Below are 11560 nucleotides of genomic sequence, written 5' to 3'. Positions count from 1 at the left end.
TTCTTCCGTATTGGATGATAGTAAATTTTTTATAGGAATTACTGGAATATTATTTTTCATTGAAATTGGACCCTGTTATTGGCAATGCCAAACCATTAGTTAGTTTAGCTGATGTGTCTAGCACAACTCCCTTTTCTTCTTACTCTTGCTCTCTCCATCTTTCATTTATCTTGCCTTGTAATTGGCATGGATCCATACTGTTTCCAGTACACTTCCATGTTGAATGTTTGTATGGTGGAACAAAGTTTTTTTTTTAAGATGTCATTACAGTCATTAAATGATTGATTAAACTTGTCATACCCTTGTAAAAGTAATTACCTTTTATCTTTATTGTGTGGTTTAATAGCACAGCAACACCATATCATTTATGTTAGTGGTATCTAATCTCTCTTTGAAGCACTGTTACATGCAGAAACTATTAAATCCCTATTTCATAGCAGTTGTATATTGGAGCGTTGTGGCCCAGTGGATTAGTCTTCTGACTTTGAAACAGAGGGTTGTGGGTTCGAATCCCAGCCATGGCGTAATTTCCTTCAGCAAGAAACTGATCCACAGTGTGCTGCACTCAACCCAGGTGAGGTAAATGGGTACCGGTAGGAAGTAATTCCTTAAAAAGCTGTGTGCGCTATGAACGCCTAGCTTAGCCGGGTAATATAGCGCCTTGAGCACCTATACAAGGTGGATACGTGCGCAATATAAATACCCTATATTATTATTATATGTCTGTGAATTTTGAAAGTTTTGGTTCATTATAATGTCAACTCAAGAGAAAGTGATGAATAACCTTTGTTAATATCAACATAGTCAGACCTTTACATGTTCACTACAGCAGGACTTAAAGGAGAATGAAACCATTGGAACAAGATAGCTTGTGTGAAAACAGAAAAATCAAAGAAACAGATCAACAAAAGTTTGAGAAAAATCGGACAATAAATGAGAAAGTTATGAGCATTTAAATATTGCAATCACTAATGCTATGGAGATCCTCCCATTGGCAATGCGACAAGGATGTGTGATGTCACTGATGAACAACTCTCCCCATTACTATAGTATATATTTCACTTGAATTGCCTCTTATCACATCTATCCATAGATCATGTGTTCTTTCTACATGAGGGCATGTAATACATATTTTTTAAAAATACATCATGGATAAAGAGTTTGTATCATCATAAGAAAAAGCAAAAAGAGACATTTTGAGGGTATTTTATAGTCCACCAAAAGGAAAGTTGTTCATCAGTGACATCACACATCCTTGTCGCATTGCCAATGGGAGGATCTCCATAGCATTAGTGATTGCAATATTTAAATGCTCATAACTTTCTCATTTATTGTCCGATTTTTCTCAAACTTTCTTTATTCTTATTCTTTGATTTTTCTGTTTCTACACAAGCCTATTTGTTCCAAAGGTTTCATTCCCCTTTAAAGATATTGGCTTGTTCATACAGGTTTCTGATTAATAACACATACCTTCATTAGATATACTATTCTTTCTTCTTTAATTTATGTTACTAATTTCGAGAAGTAAACTTCAAGTGAAATTACTTCCATTGAATTTGGACATGGTTTGACCATATGATCCACTTGGAAATTAATTTCATTTCCTAACAAAATGAGCTAAATCAATGAAGAGTAGTGTATAAAATGAAAGAATATTCATTAAAATTTGAATGATCAAATAATGGTCATGGAACATGGGATGAACAAGCTTTCTGAGCTTTATTAAATCAAAGCTTATTGTTTTGTATTGAATTTGAAACATAATTTGGTTGATGGTACATGAGTATTTCATCCCGTAATAATCCCAAATTTTGCAAACATATACATTCTCTTATGAGAGGGGTTGGATATTTCTGTATGTAAACTGTACATAATAGCAGACATAAAATTCAAACACTGATATATGTGAACCAAGAGGATCACAGCTACTTTCTCTTCATTCCCATAGGACCCCACTTTCTGCTGCAGTGGTAACTGTTTGGAACACAAAATTATTTTTAATCTAATCAAATGACATGATTTATACCTGTAATTGTTTAAGAGACTGCAAAACGCCAGTGTAACTCAATGCCAGCCTAGTATCTATATCGGTACCAGAGAGGTGTTCAAACAACACCGGTTTGGCTTTAGGCTAACACCAATTTTGCATTTAAGCAACCCCAATAATTGTTGAACCAGTACAGGTTCAATTCTTAACTGGTGTTGTTTCAATGCTTCTCTGGTGTGTACCAATAAAGATAGCGGGCTGGTGTTAAATCAACACCTCTCTGGTGTGTACCAATAAAGATAGCGGGCTGGTGTTAAATCAACACCTCTCTGGTGTGTACCAATAAAGATAGCGGGCTGGTGTTAAATCAACACCTCTCTGGTGTGTACCAATAAAGATAGCAGGCTGGTGTTAAATCAACACCTCTCTGGTGTGTACCAATAAAGATAGCGGGCTGGTGTTAAATCAACACCTCTCTGGTGTGTACCAATAAAGATAGCGGGCTGGTGTTAAATCAACACCTCTCTGGTGTGTACCAATAAAGATAGCGGGCTGGTGTTAAATCAACACCTCTCTGGTGTGTACCAATAAAGATAGCGGGCTGGTGTTAAATCAACACCTCTCTGGTGTGTACCAATAAAGATAGCGGGCTGGTGTTAAATCAACACCTCTGGTGTGTACCAATAAAGATAGCGGGCTGGTGTTAAATCAACACCTCTCTGGTGTGTACCAATAAAGATAGCGGGCTGGTGTTAAATCAACACCTCTCTGGTGTGTACCAATAAAGATAGCGGGCTGGTGTTAAATCAACACCTCTCTGGTGTGTACCAATAAAGATAGCGGGCTGGTGTTAAATCAACACCTCTCTGGTGTGTACCAATAAAGATAGCGGGCTGGTGTTAAATCAACACCTCTCTGGTGTGTACCAATAAAGATAGCGGGCTGGTGTTAAATCAACACCTCTCTGGTGTGTACCAATAAAGATAGCGGGCTGGTGTTAAATCAACACCTCTCTGGTGTGTACCAATAAAGATAGCGGGCTGGTGTTAAATCAACACCTGTAGTGTGTACCAATAAAGATAGCGGGCTGGTGTTAAATCAACACCTCTCTGGTGTGTACCAATAAAGATAGCGGGCTGGTGTTAAATCAACACCTCTCTGGTGTGTACCAATAAAGATAGCGGGCTGGTGTTAAATCAACACCTCTCTGGTGTGTACCAATAAAGATAGCGGGCTGGTGTTAAATCAACACCTCTCTGGTGTGTACCAATAAAGATAGCGGGCTGGTGTTAAATCAACACCTCTCTGGTGTGTACCAATAAAGATAGCGGGCTGGTGTTAAATCAACACCTCTCTGGTGTGTACCAATAAAGATAGCGGGCTGGTGTTAAATCAACACCGGTGTTTTTGCAGGGGAGCTATCACAAAAATATCTTACTATTTATCTCTTCCTTAAAATTGTGATAATTGTAGTTGGAGCAGTAGTATCCATAGGCGGGGGGGGAGAGTGACGTGTCCCCTCCCCCCTAAATTTGAGTTGGGGACGATTCCCCCCTAAATTTTTTTGTTGATAACCTTTTTTTTGCTTGTCAACTTTGTTTCCTGCGTCCCCCTTAAAATTGTTGGTTGATAACCTTTTTTTTGCTTGTCCAAAATTTTTGTTGGCCCCCCCTAAAATTTTGGGCTTCCGCCGCCAATGGTAGTATAATGATTATCATCATCATCATCTTAAAAAGTATCATCTAAAAAATATCATCGCTTGTATCTGTAGCTAATCTGTATACCCCCCTATTTCTGTTTGGGCAGACTTGTGATCTGCACCTCATTGCGACCCCTGTATCCATATTGCAAATTATTGCAAGCCCAACTCCCTTCCTCACTCTCTCCACACATACATACACACCCACTCACACACACCCACTCACACACACACACTCTACCTCGCCCACACATATATAATACGATCCACCGTGCTTCCTTTAGTAAAACGATTGCATGTAAGACAATGTCCAGATATTTCACAAATTAATGTTCAAATTTGTCATTATACAACGACTTTAATGACAGAAAGTAACACTATAAACGTGTTAAAGTATCGAATGATAACATTAGGAGAGGTCATTATGGTACATTATTAGAGTCCAATGATTCAAGAAAGACAATATCTTGCGATGCAGTTGACTATTCAACTATTTTAAATCATTCTGAAGTATTCTTCCCATTATTAGTTTTCTCCTTATCAATCAATAACAATTATAGAGTTTCGAGCTAGTGTTCGTAGGTCACATACAAAAAAAATAATAAATTAAAACATAATATCTCGCGATTGTTATCACAGTTTCAATTTCGACAGCACATGCCTAAACAACTGAATGACAGTGCAACTTGAAGTTATCGAATGATATTCATCATTTGAACAATATCTATAACGCTTGAATGTTGTACCTTGTTCGTGTTTGCTTTAACATGCTCCGGAATATTTATCAGAATTGTTTGCCCTTTGGCATAATCTTTATTTTCTTCCAGTTTGGATTTGGTAAGTTGAAAATCAATCACTATCGATCATTGCTGTTGGTTTGTTTTCTCTCTCACCCCCCCCCCCCCTCCTCTTCCTTTCTCCCTCCTCTCCCTTTCTCTCTCTCTCGCCCACTCACACACACACAAGCACACACTTTCCTTCTCTATAATCAGCTTTGATGGCTCTTATTCTTTCTCTCGACCCTCTTTTTTATTACCTCCTCTTCTATAGTTCTTTCTCTATCAACCCCTTCCTATCTTCACTTGTCTTCTCTATACTGTTTTAGCTCTTCTAAATTCATCCTCTCAATTTTGTTTGTATTCTCATCTGTTCTAGCTCTCTTTTTTTTCACGGGAAAAGCGATCGAGCGGTAACATTTTGATATACTAGTATTGGAAATATTTAAGCAGTTTGGGGGTATTTTCATTTCAAGCTCCTATTTGCAACTACTAAATTGAAGGCAGTGGCGTACAGATGGGGGGGGCTTCCTCCCCCTCCCCCACTTTTTTACGACCAAGAAATCGGGAAAATTGAAGAAAGGGATAGAGAGGAGAGTGAAATGTGATATTCTGAATATTAGTCAAATATGTATCACGAAATCGGATTTTTTAAAAGGCGAAATTTTGCTTGCTCGCTTCGCTCGCTCGCAAACTTTCATACATTTGATCCGGTAGGCCATATCTGGTCCCCTCAAAGATTTTGGTTCATCAGGCTACAGATTCATCATCATACCAGCCCTGTTCAGCCCACTGCAGGGCGAAGGCCTCCTCAGGTTGGTGCCAAAGGTGCTGATGCAATCCAATTTATGCCAAAGAATTTCGTGAGCTCGTCACTCCATCTCAATATTTGTCTACCCCGATTTCGTGATCCTAGCCATGGTCTCCATTCTGTGATGCGTTTGGTCCACCTATTATTGCAAGGTGGCCAGCCCATCTCCATTTCATTGATTTAATTGCTTTATGTCTACTACTTTAGTCTGGCTCCTAATCCATTGTATGGTTTTCCTGTCACGTTTCGATATCCCTAGCATTATACGTTCCATATTGTGTTGAGTGGTTTTTAATTTCTGTTCCATTTTCTTTGTTACAGACCAGGTTTCAGAACCATAGGTCATTGCTGGTTTAACACATTGATTAAAGACTTTTCTTTCAAGGCAAATAATTGCTCTTCATAATGTCATTGAAATTCCCAAAAGCGATCCATCCAGCTCTTGTCCTCGTTTTAAAGGGGAAGTTCACCCTGACAAAAAGTTTATTGTAAAAATAGCAGAAAAAATAATTGAAAATATTTCCGAAGGTTTGAGAAAAATTCATCACATAATTAAAAAGTTATTAGAATTTCAATTATTTGATTTGTGACGTCATATGCGAGCAGCATTCCTACATAGCGAATGGTAAAAAATCAATGAAATGTCATTTTCTCAGAAAATTGAAAATGGTTTTCACTGCACCTTTTGTATATCAATAGACAAATCACTTCACACCCGATCATGAAGAGAAAACAAAATTAAGTCATCAGGAACCATACAAAATTTGAAATTCATGCATTTTATATTAAATAACACATGGGGCAGCTGCTCGTTTATGACGTCACAAATCCATAACTTTGAACTCTAATAACTTTCCTACTCTTTAACGGATTTTCCTCAAACCTTTACCAATATTTTTTACTATTTTTTCTGCTATTTTTACAACAAAGTTTTCTTCAGGGTGAACTTCCCCTTTAAAGGGATTAAGGGGTAGCAAACCAACGTAGTCTCGCAATGCCGTAAACTGAATTGAACTTTGGTAGACAGCGTTTTGAAGGTCTGATCACTGGTAGAAGTACATGTATAAGTTTGGAAGGGCCTTGAAAAAGAACAGTGGCAAATCGTTGGTTACGTTGGGAACTGGTTAGATTCGAAAGTTGATGCACGGGTGACGTTAAAATGACGTTAAAAACTTGTTTGATTGATAATTGTTGGACAGCTAACTATGATGTCGAGGTGGGAAACTTATTAGGTTGAAACGTTGAGGGGGGGGGGGGGTCTGTCGACGACAGAACGCCATAGAGCCTACCATTGGCTCGTTCAATATTACCACACTCCATTCGACCACTTTTAAATGTTGTGCCATTGTCAATTCGCCGTCAAGTTTTCAACTAAACAATTTATGTTAACATCTTAGTCCAAAAATTTTCCATGAATATTTTTTGTGCAATAATTACCTGTTCAATCTCACAATTTTCCAAATTAATCACGTCCTTCTATTCCTGTTTCATAGAACCCCTCCAATTTACCAGTTTCAAACGTTACCCCCAACGATGACAAAGCGTTGTTTCAAACTTACGATAATTTTCGAGTTTTCAACTCATTTTTTTTTAATAGTACGGTGGAACATTTTAAATTGATCAACCGTAACATGGGATATATATATGATACAATGACAAGGATGTAAAATTGCAGATGATAGGAGAAATGGGTTCTTTTTCCAGTGGTCCAGTGGTAGACCATTGGACTCATAATCAGAAGGTTGTGAGTTCGAATCCCCACTCTGCCATTGTCTCCACTTTTATAAAAAGGCCCAAGAGTAATATACGTAGTCTATAACGTCAGCCACTATGACTACTCGACGTAAAATGTTTTCTCGGTAATTGTTTATATATCACCTTGGCGTTTACCAGCAAAACGCTGCCCTGCCGAGTTCCTACGGGAGTTGCCATAAACAGAAACAGAAATAGGGGATAGACTAATTTTGTTAAAGTCATTTAGGCCTATATAATTATCAATATGTCAGTGTTTGACTTTTTGTAAATATGATAATTTTCTAGGTTATGTTTTGTATGTTCAATACCATTTAAAAATGTTAATTCCCATTTATTTATTAATCTATTTATTTATTCATTCATTTATTTGTTCATTTTGACAATAAATACTGCCTTGCGAACCTTATGAAACGTATTAGTTTGAGATGTTGGCCGAAATTTGGAACACCGTTGGCAAGGCATTTGCGCAACGCTTGAAAGATGTTCCTTGACAATGATGAAGAAATAAGTCCCAATGTATTACGTGGCATGCATCTCTATCGGTGCTTCATCATTGCATCAAGGCCTCAATTGATGGTTTCAACCATCGTTGGGGGCATTTGTTGTTGGACAATGTTGCACCATCACAAGGTGAATGGACTGTATCGTGATCTATTGATGTTGTAACGTTACCTGTTACATTGTACGTTGGTTCCCAATTTCCTCATAATTATGACTATGAAGGTATGACTAGTATCTAATGGCCGATAAAGTTCTAGCTCCTAAACAAATGAACTCCTCCATTATATGCCCATTTCAGTGATACTTTTTTTTTCCTTGTTCCTTTTTTCAGCCCGTGGTTCAGATATTCCTGATGAAATTGTCCCGGTGAATGACGGTGAAACAGCCGCGTTGCGATGCGGGATCAGTAAGCCTATCAACCCAGATCAGTTCGACAGGCTATCATGGACGAAAGATGATCTTACAGAGAAGATTGTCCTTATCCAGGAATGTCAAGACATTCAAATATCGAACTCCTTGTGCAACATCTTCATTTCTACACCGGGAAAGTACTCCGTGGCAGGCGATCTGGCGTCTGGTAGCATTTTAAGAGTCATGCATGTGACGATAGATGATGACGGGATTTACACGTGTAAAGCAATCATCTTAGGAGGGAACCCGTCCAAGCGCATTAGGCTTGCAGTATTGAGTAAGTTCATAAATACTAACCTGTTCCATTTATTTGTTCTGACCTGTGACTGTTTCTCACTGTAGGCCTATAGCTTACTAACGGATGGATACGGCGTAAGCGTGACCAGACCTCACTATGTCGGGCGACTGGGAGTGTTTCATCAACATTTATTCTTTTTTTTATTGGTATTATTTTCACCAACATGTTCACTGTCAAATAAAACATTAATTGCCAGGGGAAAAATCCAAAAAGTCTTATCATGAAAAGGTCCCTGTCTAACCTCCCACTCTTGAGTCTATTATGTGGTGTATTTCCCCCCAAACTGCATATGGGACATTTGCTTCAAATATAGACTAAAACAAAATTTTAGGCCCGTATATAATGATGCTGATATGACTATAAAACAGAGATGACGGGTGATCATTTGAAATGTCTTTTCTTTTCTTTTTTTTCTTACAGGACCGCCAACTGATATAACTCTTCTAGATATCAACAAGCAACTTGCACTGACTGAAAGGGATGTGATGCACGTTGTACGTGATCGCACTAACAGAATCAATTGCACGGTTCCCTCATCCAACCCCGAGGCGAATATCAACTGGACTTATGGTGACGTCCATGTCACCGTACACGAACAGACCAATCGGAGCGTAGGATCAGACGTCCCGTTTGTGACGTCAACCAGAGCTCTCGATATTTTCCCGACTGCAGACGATAATGATGGTGTAATCTCCTGCGTTGTAACGCATCATGGACTATCGAAAGCGCTTCAGAAGAATGTCATTCTAAATGTTGGAAGTAAGTAATTGTTGTTGTTTTTGTCCCTTTAGTAGTGACAAATAATTCTGATACAATATATGCATTTTCGTGCGAAATCGATGAACATGTGCGCTGGACCAATGGCAAACTTACTTTGAATTTAATTTTCCCACCTAGAATAGCATTATATGCTACCCTTTGAAATCAGTGTATTTTTGTGCATTTTTCAAAAAATTGCTTTCATTTTTTTTCCGAAACAAAGTGTCAGAATTGTTTGTCAAAATAAATGAATAAAATCTCTGACTCTCCTCTGTCTGTGTTCTTCATATTTTGCCTCAAATTGTTGAGATGCAAAATGTCGAAGTAAAGCAAAAAAATGTTTCAAATTAAATTTTCAAACAACCGGACAGTGTCTCGATGGTTGCCCGTATTTTCAGTATGCACTTTACATAACTATATATGTATTTTTTTTCATTATATTCTTGAGAGTAAAAGAGAGCATTATTCCAAGACTAGTAAATAATTTGATAAAACACATATGGCCTAATTATATTGATTGCAACAACATTCAACAAATTCATTGAGAAGTTATGGTATACAAAACGCAGAATACCCCACACTCAAAAGCCGTTCGTGGATAAATAAAAAGAAAAAAAGTGAAGAAATGTTATTTGCATTCAAGTCAAGTCATCTGATCCTTGCACTGGAAGTCAGACAACATTCTGTGTTCCGGCTATTATGTCGTGAGAGCACCACCTCACCACTTCTCGTAGATATTGAGGTTTCACGGGCCTAATCACTAGTGGCAGGCCATAAATATTCATTCGAGCCAACCCATTGCTATTTTTTTTTATTTTGATATGGCTGATTGACAAACTGTATGCATATGATTGTCCATCTAGCACTGATTCTATTTTTGTATACTGAACTTCCTTTTCCCAAATTGGGAAGAAATATCACCAATTTTGGACTATATTTTTACTGGCGGAAGGATTAGGGCTATTTTGCTATTTGAGGTGATGAATCTGCTCCCCCCGAAGGTGTCTTCAAACACGCCAATTTATTTTTAAAATGAGCCGGTCGAGGGACCCTTTTCTGGTCAGATATGGATTGCCAGATATATATCCTATCCACTGGTATTAAACATTCGACCCCCGAATTTCATCGTTATTTTTCATGAATTTGAAAATAAAGTGCCAATTTAACACATGAGTCTATGGGGAATGAATTAGGCCTGTGAAACATTGAGGTGTTCTGGATTTCCCCACCTTCGGGATTTCCCCACTCTCCCATTCAGAATTAACATGCTCACCCCACAGATGTCTTTTAGTTATCACACCAAAGCATTTGATACTTTTATATTAGTCAATCTTAACCAACGTTCAGATGATGTAAATGCGTATGTTGTCAAAATAGTAATTTGACGACTTTTTTTTGCGGTTTGATGAAATGTAATGATGAAATTGATAGCGATTGGATAAGCTCTTGTCGAAAAAATACCTACTGTTGAAAAAAATAACAACTTAACTAGGCCTAGAGTACTACTGCAACAACTAACATTATTTTACTTATCAAATAGGTTTACCAAACAGCCCCAAAGATGTCAAGGTTGTCGGTGCGTCTGTCACGCCGACTTCCTTCACTCTCGCGTGGCTTCGAGGTTCCTTTGACGGCGAGCCAGAAACTTACACAGTCGTTTACTGTACAACCCACGAGCTCGAACATTGTTCGGATATTTCCGGAATCGGCGCCACTCGTGTCAAGATCGACAATCTTCGGCCGTTTACTTCGTACCGTATTGAAGTGAGCAGCGAGAACATATTCGGCTCCAGTGAAGATAATGCCATCGTCACACAGTTGACCAAACGTAATACTTTAACATCATCTCGAATATGGGGGGTATCCAACTATATTGTTCCGTACACTCGTGATCATAAAACAACCATAACCCTTCATTTTGGACTGGCCCTGATTGTATAATAACTATTTTCATTAGGCGTTTTTCAACAATTATTTTTGTCTCGTTGAGTTGTGACCATTTAACCTTCATATGAAAATGTGAAACCAAGTTAGTGAGCCCCAACAGAAAATGTAATTCCTAGTTTATACTGAGCTTTAAACCCGGGGGCCACTTCCATTCACGAGTGGATACCATGCGCGACCATGGGTCTCAAAAAGCACCCTAAACAAGTAATTTCCATATTCTGATAATGCACCCCTTATCAAGTATTTGCGTGTGAAACCCTACCCTTAACAAGTATTGGAAACAAAACGATACTCTTGGCAAATATTTCCTGAAATGAACCCCTAAACAAGTACAGGAATGTTTTATTGTTACGGGTCCTTCGGTTGTCTGCTTTACCTTATTGGTACGTACGACCCCACCTTCTACACCTCGCGCAAATCGAACTCTAAACACGAAGTGTTGGGACAAAAAGGACATCCTTTATAAAACATTTTAATTTTGTTTTATCATCTCCGCAAATTCGACCCTAAACACGTAATTTTCCTTGCAAAATAGATACCCTTTTATCATTATTTTTGTGTATTTGACACCCTTATCACGTTACGTACGTAGCTTGCCCTATCGTGAAAAAGACAT

Source organism: Lytechinus variegatus, chromosome 8 (assembly GCF_018143015.1).
Source record: "Lytechinus variegatus isolate NC3 chromosome 8, Lvar_3.0, whole genome shotgun sequence".
NCBI classification, from domain to species: Eukaryota; Metazoa; Echinodermata; class Echinoidea; order Temnopleuroida; family Toxopneustidae; genus Lytechinus; species Lytechinus variegatus.
The sequence above is the reverse complement of the archived record's forward strand: the minus strand, read 5'-3'. Positions refer to the sequence as shown.